At 47.5% G+C, this 27,563-nt stretch overlaps 1 long non-coding RNA gene across 1 annotated transcript in view; it reads right to left on the bottom strand.

The window, feature by feature from the left end:
- Nucleotides 1-13,006: 13,006 nt before the first annotated feature.
- Nucleotides 13,007-27,563, bottom strand: part of LOC129382749 (uncharacterized) — a 119,785-nt gene continuing 105,228 nt past the window's right edge. Inside the window, exons 3-4 of the long non-coding RNA XR_008610800.2 lie at nucleotides 26,671-27,033; nucleotides 13,007-14,152 (exon numbers count right to left, since the gene is read on the bottom strand). This is a non-coding gene — a long non-coding RNA (uncharacterized lncRNA). The remainder of the gene's footprint in view (nucleotides 14,153-26,670; nucleotides 27,034-27,563) is intronic.

Below are 27,563 nucleotides of genomic sequence, written 5' to 3' on the forward strand. Positions count from 1 at the left end.
ATTTTAAGTCAGTTCTACACGAAGACTGAGTCGCACACAAGCGGATCACAGAGCATGATGCCACACTGGAACACAGTACAATATGACACAGTTTGGGTGTCTGCGCTCTCGACTTCAAGACGTGGCAACAAGCTGACGAAACTGAAGTACATCTCTCTCGCTGCGGTGAGAGGTAAACAAAAAATCTAAGTGCCTTTCCACTCTGTGAAGAAGGATGACCAGCGAAGCTGTGTATGTGGGCCCCTTAATGACGAGCTGTACGTCAACCGTGAGTCGGGCCGCTATTGCACAATCTTCGGGATCGGTCCACGCGCGGGTAGTTAGTGCTTAACGCCTGATTCATCTCCGCCGCGGGTCGGCCCGGCATTACACTGCCTCCGGGATCGGTCCACGCTTGGGAAGATTTTTTTCTTTTTTGCTTACGACACGATACTTTCCTTGGACGGTAGAGGATACAGCTTCGCTGTAAAACACGCATACATTCGGTTTGTGTCATATTATTTCTCTTATAAGCTTTAATTGAAGAAGAGGAGAACGAGGTTCGTCTCGGCATGGCGCGTCGACGCTTACGTTTCGCAAAGTGCAAAAGCCTGGATCCTCATTCAGCGTGTACACTACAGCAGGGTATACGCGACAATTTGGTGGAGCTTGCTGGGTACACTCAACTTATGCAGGAGACCCCACTGGGCAGTGTGAGCGGAGGAAGCGGGCGGAAAGGATGGAAACCGTTTAATTGGGCAGCTTTACAAAGCACGGTCACATTGTACGAGGCTGAAAAACCCCGGCTCCCCGCTCTTCCGAAAATGCCAACGGCTCTCAGGGTTGCTTAACCTGGTTCCCGAATACAGCTATGTTTAGAGCTGAAGCTCACAGCAGCAAGAACCTCACCCCACAATTGGAGTTGACTCCAGTTCACTGCACAAGCCGGCGAATCGCAGGCCTCGCCCCAGAATTTGCAAACCTCCAGGAAAAAGTGATGACTGCGACCACTGCGACTTCGACTTCTACGGAAAGGGCGACACCGACTTACCTAACGCTGCTGAACCCCCAAGTGCCGACGACTTTTCATGGTGACACATTTGAAGAGGTGGAAGACTGGCTGGCGGAGTTCGAGCGCGTGGCTGAGTTTAACGAGTGGGACAACACCAAACTCAGGAATGTCTACTTCAGCCTCCAGGACGGTGCTCACACATGGTTTATGAACCGCGAAAGTGCCCTGTCATCTTGGCCTGAGTTCCAGCGCAAGCTACTGGAGACTTACTCCAGCCCCATCGCCGGGAAAAAGCGGAGCGGGCCCTTCCGTCACGCGTTCAAAATCCCAACGAGAGCGTCACGATGTAAGTGGAGTATATGACGCGTCTCTTTCCGCGTGCGAATGCGAGCATGCCGGAAGAGAAGATGCGTCATCTGATGAGAGGCGTAAAGGAACAGCTTTTTGGCGGTCTTGTTCGGAATACGCCCAAGACTGTTGCGGAGTTCCTCACCGAAGCCACAGCGAGGGAGAACACGCTTCACCAACGGTCGAACGTGTCCAACCGACAAGTACATTCGCGTGCGACAAGGCTTCGGGTGCGACGTCTCCTTGCTTTGCGAACTGATTCACTCAGTGGTTCTCGACGAGCTGCAGAAGCACCACAGTACGTCGCCTCCTCCAGTCAGCTCCCTCGCCAGCGTTGTTCGAGGTAGCGGATTTGATCCCGACCGCTGTAGCCGCAAGAACGCTCGTGCACTTGTATTTGCGGAAGCGTTAAAGAACGCCACGGTGTCAAAATTATTCCGGTGTCCGCCACTACGGCGTGCTTCATGATGGTTTTGACACCGTACAGCCCCATAATTAAATTTTCATAGTTCTGCCACGATTCGCCTTGTCAGGAAATGAATACGCTCATCCCTCTCAGAGCTTGCGAAATAAGGCGCACGACAATGCCTCAAGGAGACATATCCCCCTACGTGTTCTGTGTACTATACGCAGAAAAACAGCAGGGATGCACGAAAAGTAACGTTTGGCATCAACTCATCACTCTCGTGTTGAACTAGACGTCCAAGAAATTAAACATTCGTCGTCAACATCACCGCTAATTATCGTCAGTCTAGCCAAACAGAACAGGTAGGTTGGCTTACATCGATACCTACAGTGCACGGAATCCGCATGTTTTCTTTTTTCTGTCCCTTGTCTCTGACATTCACTGTGTCAAAAAACTTGAGAGGAGCTTGCTCTTAGACTAGATTGTCCGCGCTGTCAAGAATTCAGATAAGACAAGAAAGACCTACAGAACAATGATTTGCGCACGGCAAACTGCATTAAGGACGAGGGTGCAGGGCCAGGAAAGCTAAGAAACCGCACAAAATACAGGTCGGAGGACCTGCAGGCAAATTGCCTCAAAATCCACGCAGCAGCAGAAATACGGGATAATAGGCACCGCCACGCCGTTCAACAACTCGGTGAATGAGAAAGAGTGCCACAGTGACTAAATGAAAATCTTAAGAAGGGGAGCGGGGTTATGGATAAAGAGAAGATAGGGGGGAGGAGGGCAGCGCATAAAAGTCGTCAAGAAGGAAGTTGGACATAGGGAGAGCGCCTCGTCACTGCCCTATGACTCAGCACCAGATGGCCTTGGCCAGTCGCTTAGCTGAAGCTCACGTGTACCCCGTCGTAAACACGTGCTGCTTGCTGCGCAGAATAGACGGGTGTCAGGAGAAATGACACTTAGAAATCTGAGCAACTGGCGCTCATTTTACTGCGAACTACGGATGCCGTAATCTTCAGAACGCTTCTGAACAGGTAGCAGCCTTGCTTCGGACTTCTTGACTCATCAATTCCCGAGCGCGATCAACAATATGCGTCGCGCGGTGACTACAATATACCATTATCGCAAGTTACTTCCAGAGAACTCTTCAAACAAGTCGGACAGCAGGTCACCGAAAGTGAATGATACTATCGAAGTTCTAGAGCAGAACTTCGTTCCCGTATTTTTAAATCTAGATTATAGCATACTCACGACGCCGCACGCGTGATAGAGTGATAGGGGACTTGCATAAATGGTGCCCGCCCTCATCCCTGCGTAGCCGTTCTAGAAGATCTGGCCGGAAAACAACGGTTATCAACGCTGTTGCCTGCGGTGCATCACGTCTGACCTGCCAACAAGAAGACGCACGATAACCGGCTGTCTTCGTTTTGTTTAGTCCCGTTTTAAGCGCTGTTCGTTATTCCAAGTCATGTACCAGCTAGGTAATCGACTTACCTTATATAGATGCATCATTGCGTAAATTAAACTTTAGTTTCTTCTTTTACATATAATTTTTAAAGATAGCATAAGGATGATAGCATTATTTGATGCGAAGTGGCTGCACGCATTAGCAATGAAAAACTTGGTCAGAAATTAAGCTAAGTGTTGTTTCGGCAATGCGTAAGCGTGCATTCTCGGTGATAAAGAATTCTAGTGAGGGAAGTGCTAGGAGTTTGTCTTGGCGTGGTGTACAACATCCATATATATATATATATATATATATATATATATATATATATATATATATATATGGGAGAGATATATGTATAACAAGGCAGAGGTGAAGGAGGGGGGGAGAAGTGGAAGTTTTCCACGGGCACCCCCTCCCCCCTTAAACGCGGAATAAATTTCTGGCTGCGCCACTGCTCGCAGTTGCACAGTACTTTGACAATTATTCAAGGCAAGAGCAGTTATTTGTTTCATCTGTTGATTCAACAGGCGAATTGAAGTTAAAAAAAATATTAAAACCTGCAAACCGAATTTCTGCGTGTGCTTGTTTTACTCCGCACCGTAGCAAGAGAGATGTACTTCCGTTTCGTCTGCTTGTTCCTGTGTCGAGCAGTAGGGAGCGCCAGAGGGCAAAGCGTAATTTCCACCGTGTTCCAGAGCTCGATCATGCTCTACGTGTGACTCGCTTGCGCCTGCCTCAGTATTCGTGTAGCAGTGACTCACAGCCGGGTGTTCTCGTGCACAGCGCTCAACGAGACAAACGCCCAGCTAGCGCGCGAGACCGTCAAAGGAACTGGGCCGCGTAGGCAAAAATGCGAGAGAAAAAAATAATGAAGCTAGAGGCGCCGGGCCCGCGACAAATGCGTATCGGGATCCTCCGACTCCGGCATGGTAGAAGAGAAGGAAATTCGCTTGCGGAGGCTATAGACAGGGCCATGTGGCGGTGACGTTCGCCTCCTGAAATCGTGGGCTGTAGGACGCACGTAAAGAACCACTTCTCTATATCCTGTAATTATGCGTTCGCGGCAGGGTGTGGAACCGGAATGTTTTCGGGTTCGGTTTGGGTTCGGGTTCAAGCCTTTCAGTCCCGGGTTTAGATTCCCGACCACCATTCCGTTCCGGGTAAAACCGATTCAGACAGATTCGTAGAAAAAAAAAAAAACAGGAGTGTTTGTTGTATTATTCTTCTAGTGCTGCGTTTTCGTTTCTCTGTCACGCGGGTATAAGAAAAAATTCATAATGGAGGTTTCTTTTTCTTAAATGTTGAGATTTGGCCAACTTAACTGTACAATCCACTGCAAAATGTTTTCCATTGGAGGCGAACGATTACAACACTAATTCAAGCGAAATAAAAGGGTTCGCAGTGACAATTAGGGCTGCTTACGTGTGTGAATGTGAAAGAATTACTCTTTGTGGCCCCAATTTTATGTTTATTCACTTATGTTAGTTCCTTAATATCGATGAATTTAATTTTATTCTCGACTCACAAACGCGCAGTTTCATACGTCGCAGTTGTTTTCTTGAGGAAAACAGCAACAATGGCTCTACGTAGCCGCCGCGGTGCCGCCTTGTGCTCCACTCCCCTCGCCCACCAGTGACGGGGCCGCATATCCTCTCCAAATAATGCAACCTCGCCGCAATCTTCTGGCAGGCAGGCATGTTGCCTCCCGGGAAGCGGGCAGAGCCCCGTGGCCGCCGACAACCCGCCCCCCCCCCCTCCCCAAACCCGCTCTGGCCAGCCGGTGAAGGGCCGTTCTCCAAACCATGTATCCTCGCCTGAATCTTCTGGCTGGCAGGCAGGCAGGCACCTTACTGGCAAGGGGGCAGCCTCTTTGGAGGGCAGGCAACTTCTCCGAGCAGGAGAGAGCCTGCCTGTCCGCCATCTTTTTTTTAGTACCATAAAATGTCGCCACACACGCACACGCTTTCGCTCACTGAGGCAAGTAATGCTGCCGCATTAAAAAAAAAAAAACATGGTTGATCTGCTACGCTTTTCATGTACCTATAGCTTCAACGGTGTTTTAGTTTAGCGCGCGGGCATTAGCAGTGCTAGAAGTCGAAAACTGTCGGGCGTCAACCTCCACCTGTCAAGCGTGGCAGGTGGCGTTTAGAGGGATTTCATTCTCCCCACCTTCCACCTGCTAACAGGCCGGCTAGAAGGAAGGAACGGCTACGATGACTCACTGACTGTAGGAGGACACCGGCGATAGCAACTTGCTAGTGACACTTCAGGGACAGGCGACAGCGATTGGGCTCTAGTAAAGATAGTAGCTTAGTGAAGCCACAAGCAGTGCTAGTGACCGTTTGTACTCCGGAGCTGCAGAACGGAAAATTAGAAAAAGAAGAACTTGAAGAATCCCATCGAATTTCCTTCGCATCAAACCAGTTGATCACCCCTCATATTTTTTTCCCTTCAGTTCAGTTGCTTCCTCGTCTTATCCCGCGTAAATTTTTCTTTCGAAAAGTCTCGGATGTATACAAAAGATGCATCATGCAATTATTAACAAACTTCAGTGGGATATGTCAGTCTTATGCTAGAAACAACATAACGGCGCAATACGTGCATGAAGAAAGACATTTTATAACATTTAGGTTGTCGTCACCTAAAAACTTTCCAGCTTTTTTGTGCGCAATATGTTTTCTGATTGGTCGAGAAGGATAGCGCCGCAAAATTTGCAAATGCCAAGGACCGCAAAAATATCGAGGTTTATTCGACACACTAATCCGCCTAAACCGGCTGGCTAATTCCTCCAATCCAATTAATCAACACACCAATCTCACTAATTCACATTAGCTCACACACTCATCTCACTGACCCACCCCAGTCACCGAGAAATCCGCATTAATCGACTTTAATCCATGCGCCCATTAATGGTAGGGTTAAGCAGATTCAAGGTGATATGGAAGTACTGTCGCATCTACTTTAAAACTGGAGTTAAAGGGACACTAAAGGTTAGTATGAAGACAAGTTAAAGTGATAAAGCACTGCTCTAAAACGTCTAAGGCGTCAATATAATTGTGAACAGAGCTTTAGTAGCCGAGAAATTGAGGTAAATGCATGATACGATTTGAGATCCCCCAGCGCTGCTGTCGGCTCTTTCTTGGCTCTGTTTCTGGTCGCGCGTTTGCGTTTTGCGCAGAAAAACCATAGCGCCGTCTGCGGGCGCCGTTTTACTCACCAACGGAGCAACGTCACTATGAGACCATGACGTCACCACTCCTCGATAGGAGGGCGGGCGATTTGAACTGCGCTAGAGGTACGCGGACGCTTCAGAACGCATTTTCTCTTAAAGTAAGTCTCTTCTTCGCATGAAACAAGCGTTTCGAAGTTTCTGGGATGGTGGTTCCACAGTCCACGTTGACTTAATATTAACCTTTATTGTACCTCTGAGAAGGCGCCAAAGTTGATTTTGTAATTCTCATGCTCTCTCAGAGCAGTAAACAAAAGATACAATGTCACTGTAGGAAGGAAGGAAATCAACTTTATTCAGGTCCTGCAGGCCGCGAGAGCTTTGGGCTCTCATGGAGTGGGCGTCTCCCACGACGGAACCGGGAGGTTGAGTTTCCTGGCGGAGTCGTGGACCTGCTGGACGGCTCAGAGTTGGGGAGCGAGTTCTCCGCTCCGGATTGCTTTTGCAAACTTGCGCTTGTCCAGTTCGGATTTTATGTGAGCTTGCGAGAACGGCCAGAGTAAATGATATACGTTAAGGGATGTATTGCAATTGGTGCAATAAGACTTGTCGTAGAGCTCAGGCATGTAATGGTGTAATCTGTTTTGCGTGGGCTATGTGTCTGTTTGTAGCATTCTAAGTGTAACCGCTTGAGCTCGAGTGAGCGTGCGGTGTTGCGTGCTATACTGTCTACGTTGTAGGTAGTAGACTTTAGTGATTTCATTGTATGTAGTGGGGGCTTCCTTATTCTCCGAGTGGCCGGGTGAAGCCGCGCGGTCTGTAAGCGAGCGCGCAGACTCGTGTGCCGCCTCGTTAAGGTTGGGGACGTCGCCGATCTTTGGTCCTCAGCGTGCCGGGAACCAGTATATGACGTGGTTCTTAATCTCTTTCTCTGAAACAATTCTGAGAGCCTGTGCGCTGACCGTGCCCTTTTGGAAAGCTCTGATAGCGGCTATGGAGTCGCTGTAGATATGGGAAAGATTGTCGTCGGTGAGCGCAACAGCGATCGCAACATGTTCGGCCTGTTCAGGCTTCGTTGCAATTACCGTTGCTGCATATCTTGTGGATGCGCGGCCGTCCACAACCGCCACTGCGAAAGCTTTGTTTCCCGCGTATGCCGCCGCGTCCACAAAAGCTGAGCGTTCACGGTTTGCCAAGGCTTGGTTAAGAAGGAATTGTCCTCTCGCTTGTCGTCTGCCTCTGTTGTTTTCGGTGTGTACGCTTCTGGGTATAGGGCGGACCGTGATCTTGGCGCGGATGTCCCGTGGGAGGTCCGCAAAGTCTTTTTCTATGTTTCCTTGAGCAAAGCCTAGCTTCCCTTGGATCCTGCGGCCCGGAAGCGTTGTCGAAAGCCTAGCAAGCTGGGCGCGCTGCTGGGCTTCGGCAATTTCTTCCAGGGTGCTGTGCATGCCCAGGTGCCCCAGCTTCTCGTTACTGGTGCTGGTTGGAATGCCAAGAGCTTGCTTGGTAACCTTTCTGATTTGGCATTAAGTCTGTCTCTTTCGGATCGTGTCCTGTCGGTCGTGTCACTGTAAAAGAAGTGCCGATGACGTGAAAGACTGCGACTGCTTGTGCCTCACTGTTGTATGTATATAACTGCTTATGCAACAAGAATAAATGAAAGATAGGGATTTATTGCTGATGATGTCGCTGAAGGCCTTCACAAGGGGGCGGGGGTTCCTTCAAATTAACGACACATTGAAAACGTTACACAATATTCTCACTATGCACAATTTCCTCACCATGAACATGGCAATCACGAAAACTAAGCCATTACATGTTGTCTCGGAATATAGGCTCTAACTTAACTTATTCTAAATGCAAAGGAAAATTAATTGGGGGAGCCCAGGGGCAGTAACTAACGCAAACTGATAGTATATAGGACAACTTTGCATTAAATTGAGGCTAATACTAAGAAGAGAACCTGATGGGTTGTGGAACTGCAGACTATGCATATTATTTGGCGTTGCTGTCGGGCGAGTGGTAAAAATGTCTTCAGATGCAAGGTACAGCACCATAGCAAAAGAAACTAGAACTTAGTTTCCAAAAGCCGCTAACGGTTTACCTATGCTTCGGAAGGAAGCAGCTAGGAAATCTGGGATACAAAACCGAACGGTGCAATTCAGTATTAACATTCATTCTGCATTCTATCCACATTCAGTGATTTTAAAGCTCTTTTAGGGTGAATAAACTACCCCGTTTAGCCAAACACAAGGGGTTTAACAAAATTAATTCGCATGCTAACTGAGCACTTTACCTTTATCACTTTTGTGCATTTCTTCTACTTCGAGTGGGCACAGTGCATATCTTTCGCATATTTTAATGGAAATTTCTTGCAGTACCAATTTCCTGTATAATTTTATCGGATATACGGCATCATTATCTCCCGGGTATTACCTTTTTCAGTTTTGTTCAGTGCTGATCGATTTCTTTTTTCGAGCTCTGCGATCATTCTTCCAATGCATCTTCTGCCGCAACCACTCTTACGACGCAAACGAAAATAAGCCCACCTGGTAACAGGTGATGTGCCCAAAAACATCCCCATCCTTGAATATTTACTCCGATCTATGGGATCAATACAGCGGCATTCCCTCGTTTCACTCCGTTGCCTAGCTGCGGGAGGATTAAGGCGACATGACGCGATTTTACTCCGCTTCAAAGTCTTGTTCTCCTGTTAAAACGCCGCACAGGGAGTTTTAAAAAAACTAGCCCCGCGAAAAAGGTTAGTCACATGGCACTTCCCATGAGGCTGTGCGCCGCGCCAGCGACTGGCTGCGTTCGGCGGAGTCGGCAGTGCTCATGGCTGACGGTTTGTTTACATCTGTGAAGTAGCGTTCCGTGACAGCTTTTCGTCAATTTGTTTCCCGTATTTCCTTCCAGAAAGTGTTATAGGCGTGCCTGAAGCTCACTGTATCTCAGCTTCAAGTACGTTGGATGTGATCACTTGGCTGACAACGATGCATGCAAGAGCAACGTTTCGAAGTGCGGGAAAAAGGCTTAGGTATACCTCGATGCTGCTCAATGACTCGCGGTGTCGGCTCAGGTTTTTATGTTTTCGTCCTGCGTGACCGTGGCTTGTGTTCTTCAGTACGTAAAATGTGGCTTTTATATCTTTGTGAGTACATGCTGACAACGTCCGGTGGAATGTTTGAAGGACCGCGTAGCAATGGCCGCAGCATGCAGCAACTGCTCGAGCGACGTCTTTGCTGGTTGCATATGAATGGCGTATTCCAATTTCGTTGCGGTGGTGTGTTGACAGCGAGAAAGTCCGGAGTGCAAGACTGTTTTTGTGTATCTGTGTACGAATATCCTCGCTCAAGAAGAACGGTAGGACATAAGTATGTGTACTGTACATAAAGCTTGTATACTGAGCGATGTGAATCGAATTGTTATCGCGCACTTCTGTTTTGATCACGTCGTTGCTTCCCGTACTGCATTAAAATTGCGCTCTATACCAGACACTGATTTAGAAGCATGCCTGTTGGCTTCGAGTGTAGGGGTTCGTTCGACAGATTAGCGATGTAGCACTTTTTCACAACCGAGAGATATTGAGCAAGTAGTGCGGTCTGAAAATGTGTATGACTACGCAGTTTTCGATGTTGCGCCGGCTGCCGTGGGTCACGCTCACACCCAATATATCATAGCTACGCTACCACTATTTCGCACTAACTTTATTTTGCCATGAAGCACACCCACCTACATTTTCTTGCTTACTGTAACTAACGCACAACTTTTTGGCCACGAACGCCTGCGGCTTCTTGCCACATTGAAGGGCATCTGGAGAGCTTGCAAAATTTCAGACTGCATGACTTAGTTTTTCTTTTCTTTTTTTGCAGACTTGGCACTGACCAGTGACACGGTCGAAAACCAGCGCACGGACTTGGCTTCAAAAACGGACAGCGTGGTCGGCTGTGCCAGCTGTGCAGAAGTACAGACGTTGAAGCGCCAGCTTCGAGCCGCGAAAGAGCAGCTTCAATAATGCCAAGCAAAACTTGCCAAATTCCGAGCGCAGAGGGCCAAGTACAAACGGTAACACCACAGCCTTCAAAGCCTTACAGAGCGCGAGAAATTGATTATTCATGAACGTGTGACGAAGGCGAGCGCAAAGTCTGCACGAGCTGTGCGGTAATCTTGACGCACTGCATCACGGATATAGCAGTCTTCGCGTGATAATTTTAGTTACGTAGCGGAGCCTCCGTGTATTTAATATAATAGTGAAAGCTACGTATTGGGTGTGTTTTGAACGAATGTTGGTCACTTTCAAATACAATTCAAGATACAAGATTACTCAGAAATGACATTGATTTTTTTCTGCATGATTCCACCCTTTCTGGATTGATTCCGTAGTATTGAACCATGCAGCAACAACTGTCTACGTGGTAAATGTTGTGGAATCCTTGACCGCTGGGAGCGGCTCATCCACACCGTCATAGGTCTTGCTCTCTCCATCTTTCTCGGCACCCCTTAATATTATTCTTTGGGGCACGCTTATTAACAGAGACTGAATGCACAGTTATGCACAATGGACTATTATACATTTTATATAATAGAACTTGGACTTGCATGCACACATATTTTCAATATTTGGGGTTCGATATCGACAATGTACCACGCACAGCTCCGTAATGATGATCTGCTCTCATTTAGAGGATATTTGCCTGCACGTAGACATGGTTTGCATGATGTGCACAGTGCGTAATTCATGTTCACATCACCTCTTGGCATACAGAGTGCCTTGGTTTGCAGTAGTGTTCTTTTATGTTTGGTGGCATGCTTGTGCATGTAAATGAAATTCGCACCCTTTTGACTGCCTTATTTTGAAGATTAAGTGAGCTGCACTGTACACATACGTATATTCAAGAAAATAAGTTTCTGCCCTTGCCAAACCCACGCACATTGTCGAGCTACATGAACTTGAAAGCTGATTTCGGGTTTGATGCACACGTATTTACTGCACTGAAGGAAAAGCTGTCGATTTCCCCTGAAAGTTAACGACAAGGTTGGAAAGCGCATCCCTTAAACTACAAGTTGTGCTTGTGCGTTTCTGAAATTATTCAAATGACACTCCCGCCGTGGTTGGTCAGTGGCTATAGTGTTGGGCTGGTGAGCACGAGGTTGCGGGATCGCATCCCGGCCACGGCGCCCCATTCCGATAGGGGCAAAAACACCCGTGGTACTTCGATTTAGGTGCACGTTAAGGAACCCCAGGTGCTTGAAATTTCTGGAATACTACGGCGTGCCTCATAATCAAAGTCATTTTTGCAAGTAAAATCCCCCAATGTAATTTTTTTAACACATGAGGCCAGTAAATCATAAAGATGCTGATCACGTATTGGTCTTCCTGTTTCGACCCTTTTTCTCTGGTGATCACAAACTGTGGGTACTTTCTGCGCATTCAGCGCCACTTCAAGATCAATACTTGCAAAGCTCCTACTCCAGTACACTTGGCTAATTATGGAGCAGGTATTGATGCCGTCACATCTGATAATTCGACAACCAATCGGTAAGCCTTGAGTTCCCTAGGTAAATATTTAACATACGACTTCTGCTGCAAACCAGCCAGTAGGATTCTATTGCAGGCATTTGTGACGACAACAGAAATCAACATGTGCCATTTCAGCACCCATGAGACCCCTCTAAGATGCTCTATACTTTCATTGATCAACCGCACATATTTAAGTGTATTAGGTATGACTCCGCAAATTGGGGAGTTTCGGGTAAGTGAAAGAATTTCCGTTCTTTTTAGATGTGCACTCTGTATGGTTATATCAGAAATATATTTTACTTCTTCCTACAGCTGCCACAAGGTCAAGAAGTATATTGACACACGCACTTCTTTATCTTTGTCGGATCACCGATTTTCACTGTCTACCAAATGTTATCGCTCAACACAGGACGCGCCCGCATGTGTTGGACGTTTCTCGAATGTTATCGATAGTTCTATCTGCCGTCTGTTGTCACCGAAGCCTCTGTAATCTGATTGCTTGCACGTGCGACGCGAATTGTGCAGAACTTTCTGGAGAACACGCGGGCACCAGTGATTACTCTGGAACCTTCGAGGACCCATGTATAAAAGCCGACGCGTTTACCGGCAGATCAGATTTTCGACTATCGCCGTCTGTGTTCGCCGGCGTCGCCGTTCTTTGAGTGTAGCCTGTTTTGAGGGCACAGGTTCGCCCAGAAACATGCTAGTTTCGTCATTTCCTGTTTTGCTGCTTTCTTCGCCGTCATAATTACGGGAAAATATCACCATCACCATGCAGAATTTCTAGAATTTTAATAGCCGCAATCTGGACTGCCCGCTGTGCCGAAGCTGACGAAGGCACATATATACCCAAATGCTTTCCAGAAAATGAGCGTCAAAATTAAAAAAATAAAATTATGGGGTTTTACGTGCCAAAACCACTTTCTGATTATGAGGCACGCCGTAGTGCGGGACTCCGGAAATTTCGACCACCTGGGGTTCTTTAACGTGCACCTAAATCTAAGTACGCGGGTGTTTTCGCATTTCGGAGCGTCAAACTTTCTCTTCACCTAAGGTGCCTTACGTCCAGGTGCTTTAGGGCACGAAAATCGCTTTTGCATGTGTCACACAAAAACTGCGACGAAAAAATTTTATTTCCAATTCACAGCTATAGCCACGGATTTCTACAGTGAGCAGGAAGCATGCAAAAAGCTCCATGAGTCTGCAGCAACATCTGAATTCACCAGAAGAATGAACAGATTATTTGACTACTTCAACTCTCGGAGGACCATCATAAGCAGTAAAACGAAGCTGAGCAGGCTGCTGTAAGAACTATGCTTTTGGCCTCATACATACGTCTGATTTCTCGCAGAAAACTATTACTTCACATACACTGAAAGAGAGCGTTGCATGGATAGGCAACTGCTGCCACTACAAATTCTGCCAAAGCAGAGGCAGATCTGCTTTGCCCACATCCGAGGCTCTAAGATTAACCCTGCTAAGTACAATATCCCTTGTTTAGAACCTTCTTGCAGCAGGTTTTCGCCTTGTACTGGTGGGAAAGATTGGACAAAACCCATTAGAGGCAAACAAGTGCATTTTCCAGCTTGTGAGGTAAATACTGAAGCATTTTTTTTCGGACATGTTGCCGGAGGACCTACAACAGTCAAGCAATCCCTCTTTATATATAGGATGTTTTCTGTCAGGAGTATTGTCCAGCCGCCCAAGCGATTCTCAGGAGCTGGAGGTGGTTCACAACTGCTCCTCAAGCTGCAAGATCTGCTCTACAAATAAAAGCCTACTGCATGTTATGTGAGCAACAAGGTCTGCTTGATTTCATTCTCTTCAAAAGGCATTGCTCCATATATATATGGAGCAATGCCTCTTGAAGAGAATGAAATCAAGCAGACCTTTTTAAGAATTGCTTAACTAAGTTTGCAAGTCATAAATTTTGTTTTGCATAGAAATATGTCAAAGTCCATTCTTTTCTGGCCACATTAAACTGTATGGACATCACATGTATAGCAGGGGACTATGCAACTGTGCAATGCATGCAGCATTAATATGGGAAGATTTTGCAGCTCTTAATTTAAAAAAAAGCCATGGCGTTTTTCGATGAAACCTAGTTGGAGTTGTGGTTCTCTCAGTAAAGCTGCAAAACAATACAATGCATCCAGTACATCTTTTGCTCTGTGTACAGCTTGCTGAGCACACCAACGTTGTGGTATTTCCATTTCAGGCTGACTCCTTGGCTATTCTTCTGGGTGAAGTCCTCTTGGAACCTGCAGAAACAACGTAGGAGGCCTCAGTTCTGTACAAATAGCAGTCTCCAAAAGAGGGAACAATGGAATGCCTTGCTGGCTATGTGGGCAAAAAAAAGAAGGTTTTGATCATTGAGCTGCTCAAGCTCTGTGGGGACTCTGAGAAGTTCGGAACGAGCGGCAAATGGCCCGATTCTTGCCAAATCCAAAGGTGGTCTACAAGTGCCCTCCAGCCAGCTAGTCGCCCTTCTCCAAATTGTGGAAGATGAATAAAAACTGTACACAGTTGACAAAACTGCCCACTCTGATGTGTACATGAACATTTGGCGGAATGTTTCGATAGACAGTCGCACTCCTACAGCTGCTGTAGGCTGCATCACACTTACTAAGCATCACTGCAAAAGTAGCTCAGTTTGGTCCTAAGACCCGCTTGCATTTTTAACGAGAGAAAAACAAGCAGATGCGAGCAAAGAGGCGGGCTTCATGTCTAGCAGCGGGTGGTAGGAAACCAACAAGTTAAAGGGACGTAGCAGGAAGCTCCTTTATCGCGTATGGGCGACCACTTTCAATATATTGCAATGCTGAAGAAGAAGAACAAGAGTGTTGCAAGGCCTGAGCTGGGCATTCATAATAAAGCACATATTTGTTTCATGCATTTATGAGGGCTTTGTTGCCAGCTCAATTTCTGTTATATCAACGTAGCCTAGTTCACATCACAGTGATGGCGCTTTCACCCCTTACAATCGGCCGTGACGACCTACAGAACAAATAGCATTAGAATGCCTTTAAATACCAGTTGTAGAATAATATGCATTGCTTTACTTTCCATTGTCCTTTTGTATTGGCTATTGATGGGCAAAAATTCTTGAACTGTATGTGCTTTTAAGTAAATAAGAAGATTATTAGCACACCGTTGTTAGCTATATTTCCATTATGATTTGATGAGCAAGTAATCTGCACATGTTGAGGTAACAGTTGAAGAACTAGAATGATGAGATCGCTAACAGGCCATTTTTAAAGAATTGTTGCAGTAAAAAACTGATATATTAGCGCTGTGGCTACAAGTGTTTGTTTAAGAGTTTCTTTTTTTTTTTTTTTTTGCCGTGTGATGTGTTATGAAATGCTTATGCTTTACGCTTTCCTATGCACAGAAACAATCGATTACAGATTCTGTATTTACTGCCATTCGTTTGTTGGTGCTTCCTGCCCTCCCCCCCCCCCTCCCCCGCAATTCATTCATATCTCCATGTTTTGATTCTCTTTTGATTCTCACGGTATGTCGCTAATTTTACATATTAAATAAATGATCGTGCGTATATGCGGTTTCAGCACGAACACGTCTTATTTCTTTTTCTGATTAAATTAGAAATTTTTCTTTTTCCGATTTTTCGACCATGATAAGAATATCAGGACCGGTGATTAGATTATTTGAACCACTTGATAATAGTTGTGCATTACGAACCAAAATACCTAGTCTCGTTTCTGCGTCGAAACCACGAGCAGCGTGAAGGGTTGGGATTACTGACGCTTCTAAACGACCGCTTGCCAAGACAGTTGCCTAAATATAATACAGTTTCAACTCTCCAGGTCCTAGCACTTCACGGTAGCCTTAATCCCATCGTATTATAGGTCTGAAGTTAAGCACAACCGCACATATTCACACTCATAGTACCGTCTTCCCTCCCTTTTTTGTTCCCTTTAAGCCCTTCCTTTTTGTAGGGTAATAAAACAAACGTGCGTCTGATTGATCTCTCTACCTTCTTTCTTTTCCTTCTTTCTCCTCCTCCTCCTTAATCCTATGCTAAAAGCCGCACCAAACACATTTAGTCGTGAGGTTTGTATTACAATTACCTAACCTGAATCGCATTACGGAATGGCATCGCTTTGCTGAGCGATCTGAAGCGTACGGAGCAGCTTAGCTTCCTTTCTTTGTCATTAAACGAAGTCATTCTATGGCAATAGCCCTTGCAGTCAAGGGCATCCGCATAATTTTTTGCAGGGGGGGGCGTTGGTTGTTGGTGCCGGAGGGGGGGGGGGGCAGCGGTATGTTCGCAACAAAAAGGCACTATTTGCGGAGGAATTTATTCATAAATAAATTTAGTGAAATACAAAGATGAAAGAAAAATTACAAACAGCAAATTAATGTGAGCCTTGGAGAGATACATTAGGGTTTATTAACGAATAAACAATGAAAATTAATAAGAAATGCAAGAAGATACTACCACTTCGTGGAGAACAGTACTCTGTCTTGCTGCATGCGGGTTCTCGACTCACCCGAATTGATGACCAGCACACAGCACAATATGTTCACAAACACGCAACTACAGTTACTCAGTCAGTCTTCCTTGAACAGCAACTGCCGACGCCTGGGATTTTTCTGGGCGAACTGCGTGAGGACACGGCTGATGAAGTCATTTCTGTGCATCATTACACGCTCTCGGTGCACTCTCATCATACAAAGGCCGTACACCCTGTCGTTTGTCATCGTTGAGCGTAGCCAGGTTTTCACTGTCCTCGTTTTGCTGAAGGAGCGTTCGACCGTACAGGCAAAGTCAGAGCCACCTCAATGGCTTTTGCAGCACCGCGGAAGAATGTCTTGGCCTGATGTAGAAGCTCGCAGTAAGTTATTTCTGACGGCTCCCCAGTTTTGTTGCACCACATCTTGTACCAAGAGATGGCCTCTTCCTTGACGTTGTCGATGCCGTAAAAGCATTGGAGTTCTTCGGCGAGGGCAGCGAACTCAACACGGCTCAAGTCCTTCATTTTTGATGGATGCAGCTGTAGAAGTTTGAAGCTCCTCTCATTGCTTTCAGAAAAGCGGCGAGCTAAAGAAGCAGTGATAGAGTCCAAGTCCGGCACATATATTGCCACATGGTAGTATTCCTCCGGTTACTGAATCCCGTAGTTGTCTCGGTGGGCCTGACAAGAGACTTGTCTTGGTACAGATATCACCACATTTAGGTGATTGGCTGCCTCCCTTGCTGCATTCATGATGTCAGAGAACTCCTCTACAGCGTTTGTCCGGTGGCCGCGAAAATCACGTTGCAGCTCACTGATGTGGTCATGCACAGAATGGAAGTTTATGGATACACTTTGCGGCACGTTCGTAAGTGGTTCGATCCAAGCGCTGTACTTCGCTACACTTTGCAAGCAGACGATGAAAGAAGTGGTTGTTGTTGCGCAGTAGAGGATACATGTGAGCTCGTTGTGTTGTTGCAGCGTTCGAGCATGATTCCGTTGACGCCAGCTCCTCGAGTGCTTCGACTATGGCCACGTAATGCTGAGAAAAGATCCCGATAGACTTATATTTTGCAGACCATCTGGTCTCGCACAGCATCGGAATGTTGGGCACGAATTTTCTCCGGAGCACGCTCTCGCGGAAGAAGTTTATGGTTTGTTTGATTATCCCAAATGTGTTTCGAATTTCAGAGACGTCGTTGAAATCGTAGATGACGAGATTTAGTTTGTGACTTGCGCAGTGGAAAAATAGTTCCTTCGGGAACTGTTTCTGTACTATTTTGTTCACTCCAGCTTCTTTCGAAGCCATTGTAGAGCATCCATCGTACCCTTGTCCAACGAGGTTCGAAAGACATCCCGGCATTCGTCAAAAGCTTCAAGATTGCAGCGGCGATGCAAGCGGAGTTTAATTGCTCCAGCTCTACTAATCCCAAAAACTGCTCTCGAACGCACACTTCGGCTCCCGCCTTGTTAATAAAGCGAACGCCTATAGACACATGCTCTTTTCCTGAAATATCTGGAGTTTCGTCAGCAAGAACGGAAAAAGGTACGCTGTGTTAGCTTCGGCAACTATCTGCTCTCTCAGGATGTCGCCACAGATTGTGATGATCTCGTTGTGGACGCGGACAAAAGTGCACTTAGCATTTCCAGCAGAAGAAGCGAAGTGCTCCTGAAGTCGAGTACCTCCAGCTTCTACCCGAAAGTCAAGGAGATCGTTGAAGACTCCACTATCGGACTGCTTGTCGCGAATTGGCAAGTCATGCGTCGAGCAAAAGACAATGGTGGAAACTATTCGAAATAGTTTCTCACGATTCCTTTCAGCTAGCTCGTGCAGTGCTCTGTTCAGCTGCTGTACAACGGGTTGCTGCTTGCCTTTCATCACATCCATAAAGTTCTGTGAGGCCGTCATTGCCTCCTGGTGCCATTGAGATTTTACGTGATCCCTGCACGCCTCGTGCATATTTCTGTAGTTACTGAAAGCGCGCATGATAAAATTACCTTGAGTACCCCGGTGAACACGAGGAGGAAAAGTCACGCCAAAATGACAATGGGCGCCTTTCGCTGTCGCTGAGTACGCAAGCCAAAGGGCGTAATCTCCCAGCCATTGGTGGCGAAAACGCCTCTTTCCAGTTGTTACATCCTTCTTCAAGTCGTATGTAATATTGGCGACCATGGCTTAGTAAGAAGACGTAACTACAAAAAGTCCGGGATGCCAGTGAGTTTAGCCTTGCCTAGAAGCTCTCCTAAATCATATTCTTGAGGGAAGCTAGTTGTTTTCTTGCTGTTGTCTTCGGACTTCAAATGGCAAGAGAGGAGAAAGGGAATCGTCTCGGCTTACTGCGTGACCAGGGCTCGCTGTCGGTGGAGTTCCTTCCATAGAGTCGACGACATTGGCTACTGTCCGGTGATGAAAGTTTGCATCACTCTGGTCAAGTGCTACGCCGTTGTCACATGTCACACCAGAATCTTCAGGGGCGCAGTTGGATAACGCTTCGTCAGACACCCGCTGACGCTTAAAGAAGCGTCGGATGTCCATCATTCGGGACCGCGCGAGACAAAGCTGGCTATGCAGTTCCTCGTGGTTGATAGCGTTAGAAAATATATACACATTGATTGGAAAAACAGTTGAACGCGTACGTAGAAAAAAAAAAGCCTATATATACAACGAAAACTCATTTACAGGATGAATGCACGCTCGCAGCTTCATACACCTCGCTCGATCTTGCTCGCGCATCCGCACAGTCGAGCAACCGCACACACACTGCTCGCCGCTCTCTCGTCCGCTGTCCTGGATGTTCTCAGCTCCGTTGACAACCGGCCACTTAAAAACGCCGAAGCACAAACAAACACAGAGGCGCGCACATTTGCAAGGGCTTACTCGCCGCAATGTCCGCGTACGCGTTCAATTGTTTTTCCAACCAATGTGTATATATTTTCTAACACCATCAACCACGAGGAACTTCATAGCCAGCTTTGACTCGCGCGGTCCGGAATGATGGACATCCGACGCTTCGAATGCAGAGATCTAACTTAGCTCGAACTTCACTTCTGGCAGTCTCAAGACAGCTGCGCTGCGCGTCATAAATTGTGCCCGAGCTTGCGGACGACTTGCGAACGACTTTACTGGCTTGAAGTCCGCTCAAGTTTCAAGTCTGCTCCCTGAAACTGACTTCGTTCGTTATTCCAACATGGCAGCCTCCCGAACGGACGTCGCGCGGAGGTTAGCTGCTTTCGAGTTTGCTTGTCACGCTATGGATATAGCATTTTCAGAGACGCAGCCCTTGCCGAAAATTCCGCGATCCGCCCTACGTGACCTAGGGAATCCGATGGAGCTGTACGACGACGAACAATTCCTCGGTCGCTACAGATTCACGTAGAACGGCGTGCGACAGCTTCTCGCTATGTTGCCTATCCGGGAAAGCGAAGAAAACAGAGGACAGCCTGTATGCCTCCCATGCTGCAGTTGCTGATGGCTGTGATGTTTTACGGTGCTGGCACGTTTCGAACAGTCACCGGGGGTCCTGTCCGCATTCCTCAGTCAACAGTGTGCCGCGCAGTTGGAAAGGTGACTCCGCTTATCCCGAAGCACCTGCGCCCGATCCTTCTACGCTTCTTGCAGTCGCGGAAAGACTAATTGCGAGCATATTCTCTCATCTCCAATGACTACACACGCCATCACCAGTTATTAGCTCTCACAACCATAGTTGCGCTCAGCATGCCGAACTGTCATGCACTCATCCACCAAATGCGAAACATGCGCATGAGCATAATAAAAAGTAGCTCAAGGGAACTAGTCACGCAGAACATGTGCGCTTACCAGTTTTGTGGCGCTCTCGCTTTTCTTTCACAGTTTCCTCTTTCCGCGTTTGCTTCAGGTTGGTCCAGCATTTTTTTTCAGTTGCAGGTGATCGCGCCGCATAATCCCGGGGTTGGCATTATATTGTTTTGCTATTTCTTTCCATGTCTGATTCTTCTTGGTCAACGACGCGACGCCAGTTTTCTTGCATTCCACAATATGCTTGTGGTCGTTCACGAGTGTCGTCAGCAGGCTCTTTTCGTCTTCTGTAAAACGGGGTGCCGTCTTGCGTTGCGGTACATTCTCTTGGGCGGAGAGCGTACGTGACTGCCACATTTCAGCGTCAAAGCCTGTTGACAGCACAGCAATTTCGTACCAAATGGGGCGCGCGGCCGTCGCGCGAGCCCAACTTGTTTTTCTAACAAACGACACTTTCCTAGCCGACGACACGCGCTGCCAATTTGCGATGTCTACGACTGTGTCACACTCTCCCTCACGTTGTTCTCGACAAACCCTCCATGCGAAGTAGACAAATCGTTTGCACGTGTCCTTTTATTTATTTATTTATTTTGTTTTTTATCGGGTGTTGTCACCCATATGGGTCCGGTCAGGGGACTCTACGGCGCTCGGTACTCCTCGTTCGCAGCACATGTTGCAGTTTTTTTTTTGTTTGTGACTCCGGCCTAGCGCGTTCGAATAGGTTGGCCTTTTCTTCAAAGGGTCACGTAGCCCGAGCAGAACAAGGGCCGTCGCCTTCCTGCTGGAATGCCTATGGGCGAAAAGGGACGCGCGATCTCCCTCAAAAACCGACCGTATGCCTCGTCTCGGCCTCTTGTATCCGGTTGCCGGCCCAGACGGCGCATGAACGCTTTGCGGCAATCGAGAACAAAAGCCGTTGAAAGACCACCATACGAACCAACCATTTCGTTCGCTTCTCTACGGCCAGTTATAGAAACGCGCAACAAGACCTCCGAGTTAAAAATAAGCTAAAACCAAAATAAATGCGACTACAAAATTAATTTGCACTCAAATACACTGTCGCCTAAAAGTGGAGCACCGACTTGAAAAAATGGTGAAACCTGCAACTCAATAAGCGCCAGAGCGCCTAAACTTGAAGACCACTTAAACCCGCCGGGAACGGGCGCTTTCCGCAATCAACACTGCTCATCGCAGCGGCGGACGTAGCTAGATGGAATAAATTTACCCAAACTATACTTCAGCACTTATGCCCTGGTAGAAATTTGAAAAGATACATACTTTTTTGCTGTACAACGTGCCTTATGCTAATAAATTTATTATTAACCTCGAGCACAGACGAGCAACCTACTTTTGCATTGAAGCACTGCCTTGACTTGACGAAGCAAGTCAGCCTGAGCGTCTATGAAACGCAAAAGCCGACTTGGGCCTTTTGAAGTCTGCTTCTTGCTTCGGGCCGAGTTCGTTAAGTCAAGCCCAAGCACAATCCAAGTTAGATCTCTGCATTCGGGGAGCGTCAGCGGTTGTCTGACGAAGCGTTATGCGCCCCTGAGCCCAACTGCGCCCCTGAAGGGCGAGTATCTGCAACAGGTCGCCCTTCAGCAAAGATGGCGTCGTTTGGAAACGGCGGAACGACTGTGCCCGGGCGCGGCGCTGCGCAGGTGTGACCCAAAGCAGAGTCCTTCCATTTTTTTCCATGGAAAACATGGAAGGACTCTGCCCAAAGCGTGGAAGCGGGGCTGCTTTTACCCACTGAGCGCGCCGCCGCCCCTGGCTTTTCCCTACGTTTTCTCCATTGACGCAGCCACCACTCACGGTTCGAGAAAGGAGGCGCGTCGCAGTAGCACTCAGTGCGAAGATGACGACGGCGATATGCGGGTGGGCGAAAGAGAAGGCTCCCGACAGGAGAGGGCTCGGATGCCTTTTCGGGAAAGAGGGATGTTGTATTTGGTCACGGTGTACGAACACACTGCACCGTGTATTTGGTTTTACTTTGTGTTATTGGCGCGGTGCTGGGTTTGAGGCTGCAGTGTGGCGGCCGCTTCGAAAGCAGGATCTGCTCGTTGTCGGTCCCCTCGGCTTCCTGTTAAGCCGCCGACACTATGAGCGTCCTGGCATTTGCCAGGGCCCGTTCTCGAAGAGCGCCAGCTATGTTTAATGCCGTCATTTCCCCTCTTTTGCCGTTTCATATGCTTTTACTCGTTCTCTCCGAAGCCTAGCTGCGGCGTTCCTTTATACCTGCTTTCATTACAGCACTGAAAAAGCGCGCGGGCCTCCATTTTTGGTGTTTCTCTCGAACACCTTTTATATATGAGAAAAAACGTTGCCTCCTTCCCTTTTCTCCGGCAAATCATGCCGCAGACGCTCTGCGGCCGTTTTCATGGCAGTGTGGCTCTCTGGGTGTTTACACTGTATCAAGTCATCCGAAGCACTTGACAATCGTTTTCATAACTAGAAAATGACGCAATGCATAGACTCCTACGAATTACACTCTTCCATTAATAAAAAAACCTTATTTAATTGACTATCCTATTTTGATAGGTAGCCATACACAAAATTTAGTTGCGGTTGTATCCATCTGGGACCAAAGTAATTATGTGGTCCTATCTTAATTCGTTGAAATGGATCGCATAATCGCACTACTGGCCTCGGCTTTCAGTGCACTACAAGCGTACAAGCTTTTTGAGGGGTGGATTTATATAGGCTTGGTTTGGGTGGCGGGGTGGTCGAAATTTCGTCCTTTCGGCAAGGAGTGTCTACAAGCAAATGTGACGCCACGGGCAGGTGTCACACTTTTCTTACTATGTGTGGCGGTCTAGACTTTATTCCTAAACGTAGCTGGCAATTTATGAGAAAGCGGAAGTTCTCGCCATAATACTGCGTAAATCTCGAGGTTCGAGATAGGAAACCTCAAGCGTTCCTCTCACAATTGTTCGCTATATTCAGCCTGTCATTCTTTCACTGCCGTGCCATCACTAGCAAGATTACGTTATAGTGTGCACAGCGCAAAGTTTGCTCGCAATCCTGAATGGCGCTTCTACGGATATGAGGAACCTGAGTGGGCTAATCAACTTTTTAGCTCGAACGACAAAAAAATTATTGACCAAATTTCCAGGGGGCTGCAGCCGCCCCCTCTTGACCCCTCCCCCCCTCTCCTTCCGGACGCCCAAGCTTGCAGTAATGGCTTCACCGTTTTGATCTCCTGATAAGATACTGCTCACAGTCTAACGGAAGGTGAACAGTTGTGCTCGGAGAACAATCTGGCGCTATGCGCAACCGAGAGTTGGCGCTTACTTACGGGTGAGTGAGGCTGCAACATCCCAGCTGTTTGCCTCCGTTTACAAGTGATATCACTGGCGCTTTGTTGCGAATGCGCGGTGTTTAATTTCAGGCAAATATTGAAAAGCGGAACCTATCGAAGCGTTGAGCCGAACGGCGCCGAGAAAGAAATCCGGACCGACCGCGCGGCCACGGCGGCCCCATTTCGATGTTAGTGAAGTGAAAACAGACACGAGTTTATTCAGGTTCAGGTGCACTTAAACGGAACCCAGGTGGTAAAAATTAATCCACAGTCCTCCGCTGCGGCGCCTCATAATCAAATCGTGGTTTGACTCGTAAAATCCCAGAACGAAATAAACTTTAATTAAAAAGAATGTTCCACCAGTTTTCGTTGTGGTGGCCTCAGGTGGTGTCTCAAAAACAATTACAAACTTTTTTTTTTAACTTAGACACTCGCAAGCTGCATGTTGAGCGGCTACCATTTTTTTTTCTACGGGCGCTCATATCATGGTAGAAGACGCGATCAGGCAGTTAATGATGCATGTGGAATGTTATAAGTAGTTTCGTGAAAGCAATGCAACGATTCCGGAAGTTTAGAAATCTATAATACCGAAGCTGCCACCCACACGCACCCACAGCGGTAGCGGCGTTCGCATGACCGCTCGCGCACACTTGCGCCTCAAGCGGCGGACGCTGGCTCTATACGAAACTGAGGCGGCAGTTTTGTGACCAAGAAAACAAATGGAAAGACTGTTAGTACCTAAATGTTGTCAAGTATAAAGATAGCTCGATACACAGGTCACGAGCGATCTCTGTTCGGGGCGTGCGCTATTTATTTAACGACATTGCAACACCAATTGGCCTGCACTTCAACACTGTTGAAACGCAAACATTACGCAGCGGAGTTGCGATAATGATCAACCGGCAAAACAAAAGGCACTTTGTAAAGACAGGTGACGCTGCCCAGAGTACAAGAGTACATCAACGTCCAGTAGACACGTGCTTGCTGGACATAGCGTCTGTGAACAAGCAAGGAAAGAAAATAGAAAAAGAAATAGAAATAGAAAAGAATAGAAAGCTTTGCGCTACCGCGAAATGGTAACAAGCACGTTTTCCACTATACCAATGTTCAATATTTCGAAACAATCTACACGTGGTGATATGGAGGGGAAAAGCGAAATTGTAATCCTAAAACAGTAGTCTCGCTCAACTTTTGGATGCACCTGCGTTATTCCAGTAGGCCAACGCAAGTATTTAAAGTGTATTGTTAGTGAAAGAAAGGACGCAGAATACTTCGAATAACATTATTTGTCGACGTCCACTACGGTTGTTTAAGTTTCGGAATTATTTTTGCGCTAATATGTATGTAATTCTTTAGCGCTCGGCTCTCAGTGATCGCTAATCCGAACCCCGATCTGGCGAAATACTTTGGAGACCCTTGCTCGAGAGCAATCTACTCGGCAAAAATATTCTATCATAAGCTCATCATTTCTGATTTAATCTTTAAAAAAAGAAAAAATTATGCGGATCCCACGCACTATGGGAATCGATGTAAGAAGCCTCCTGTGTAGTTTGCTTTGGCTGACGACAATTACGGGCGATGTTGAGGGAGAATGATTAATAAACGTTTCTTCCAACATGAAATTGGTGAGTTGATGTTGAACGTTACCTCGCATGCCCCACTGCTATTTGTGTACATAGTACACAGAACACACAGGGGGAGGTGTTTGCTTGAGGCGTTGTTGTGCGGCATATTTCGCAAACTCTGAGAGGGCTGAGCATTTTCGTGATCTCACATGGCACATTGCGTCATTGCAGATGTATTAAACTTCAATTGAATTGCGAGCCTGTACGTGGTAAAACCACAATCGGGTTATGAGGTACGCTGTAGTGGCAGACTTCGGGTTAATTTTGACCCTCTGGGGTTCCTTACGTGTCGCCTAAATCTAAGTGCACGAGCGTTTGTTATTTCGTCCCTTCGAACGGCGTCTGCCGCGGTCGTGATCAGATCCGCAAACTCGAGCAATGCAATAGCAGCAAAACTACGGCGGTGGGCACAGAAGTGTTGATTTGACGTGTGACCACTTCCTCAGTGTCGCCTAGACCCAGCGGTGCCCTTAAAGTAAGGCAGCTCAGTTTCTGCACACCCTGCCTAAGTTGGCCGCTTGAGAAATCTGCAGGGTGCTTATTTTTCAGGAATAGCAAAAAGGTACCGTACCTTTAACTTAAATTTATCGTGTTTGCCCGCAACCGCTGTAGTGTCTATTGCGACACAGGATTCGGCTGGGCGTTGCTTTCACCCGTCGCTATGTGCACCTGATCGGCCAGTCGAACAGCCCTGATTGTGAACACCGCCAGACACCTGAAAGGCTATAGAACACGTACTGAGCGATTGACCAGCATGTATGTTGGAGCGAAGGGCGTTGGAAAGTTCCTTAGCCGCCGTTGGCAGGCAACCACTGTCGGAGGACACTATCCTCGGTGCATGGCCTGATACTGCAACTTCAATGCGTGCAACTAAAGCGATGTAGAAGATTCTGCGGGACACCAAGCTAGACGACTGGCTCTCTAACAGGGCAACTGTTTCCATATGCATAAGCACTCACCACTTTCATCATCATCCCCAATGCCAGTACTTTCGCTCCCCCTCCCTCTTCCCCAGTGCAGAGTAGCAGACTACAGCGCACTAGCTAAGGTCGACCTCTCCGTCGCTCCTGTCCATAAATAGTAGTAGCGTTTCTTTGCATTCTCATGTCACATTTTGCCTTCCCTCCCTCCACCTCCCTTTTTATGGGAACTGCAAGCGAAACCTGGCAAGGCTGTTATTCACTCGTTTCGCGACTGTCTCAGTTCTACCATTCTCTGCCTCTTCTTTCCCTTCCTCTCTGCCATTCATTCTAGCTTCCCCCTGTACTTGCAAGTTACTAGAAAGATATGCGCTGCAATGCTTTGCGGCTGTCACAGATAATAACAGCTATCGAGCAGCTAATGTGGCGACGCCCAGAGGCCTTCAGAGGGCATCCAAACCAGCTTATCGCTACTCCTTTCGTCTCTGCCACGCTCCTGTCATGTATACACACGCTCTGAACGACTGCCCGACGCAGTGTACCAGACAGCAGCAGCAGCAGCGGCGGCGGTGGCAGTGTGAAACTCGAAGAGGCAAACAAAATTTCGCTATAAAATAACGATAAGTCGTACCGGAGGTGCACACTGAGCCCAAGGAACTTGGAAACAGAATGCAAGCACGTACCATGTTAGCACTCGGACTGCGGCGGCTGCCGTTCCAAGACGTTGCGGCGAGCCGCCCGTCGACGCTCCCATGGAAACCCCGTGGTTCCACAGCCTGCACGCCACATTTTTATGTTGCAACGCCACCACATGTCGCGATAGCATTCCGGGAACGAAGTGTGTCGGTAATCTTGAGAGTGCACCCGGACCATTCGTTCCATGTAGCAAACCGAGCTGCGACAAGCCGGTGGCGGGTGTGGGCAGTGTGAGCAAACAGACAACTCATCCTCTGGACAAATGCGATCGTCCGGACCAAGGGCTTCGGGGGTCGGCTCCTTGTCGGCGATGTTTCCTCCATCTGCCTGCGCATCAGTGCCGGCGGCGTCTGGGCCCCCCAAAGCATCAGAATCAGATCGGCGTGGCGGTGAACAAACGAGGCGATTGAGCGGATCACCGGAGAACGGCGCATGTACCAAAATAGGTGTCTACTTCACATCAACCGCTCCTGGTACGTGAAAGGGGTGCAGCGTTTTCCAAGGGAACAAACCATGAAGATTGGTACCCGTGCAAAATTTTAATGCAAAGCCTTCTTTTTGAACCATCCCGAACTAGTACAGTTTTGCCAAAGACCGGCTCGTGTTTTATACCGAACTCCGCAATGAAAGACAAATCTTATCGAAATGTCCTCAACCTGGACAATTATATGCCTTCAAGAGCATGATTTAGTTATTTATGCAAACCTTCCTTGCACCTCGTGATTTGTCGCGTGCGCTCGGTCGGTTAGGCCCCGAGTAAAGAAGGCCGATCCCGTGGATGGTGTAATCCGCGTTCGCGTCTGTCAGGCTGCGCTAAAGAAGCGGAGACCAATCTAGGCGTGGATGCCACAAGGAATGGGTGTCCATCGGCATTTTACTG

Source organism: Dermacentor andersoni, chromosome 6 (genome assembly GCF_023375885.2).
Source record: "Dermacentor andersoni chromosome 6, qqDerAnde1_hic_scaffold, whole genome shotgun sequence".
NCBI lineage: Eukaryota > Metazoa > Arthropoda > Arachnida > Ixodida > Ixodidae > Dermacentor > Dermacentor andersoni.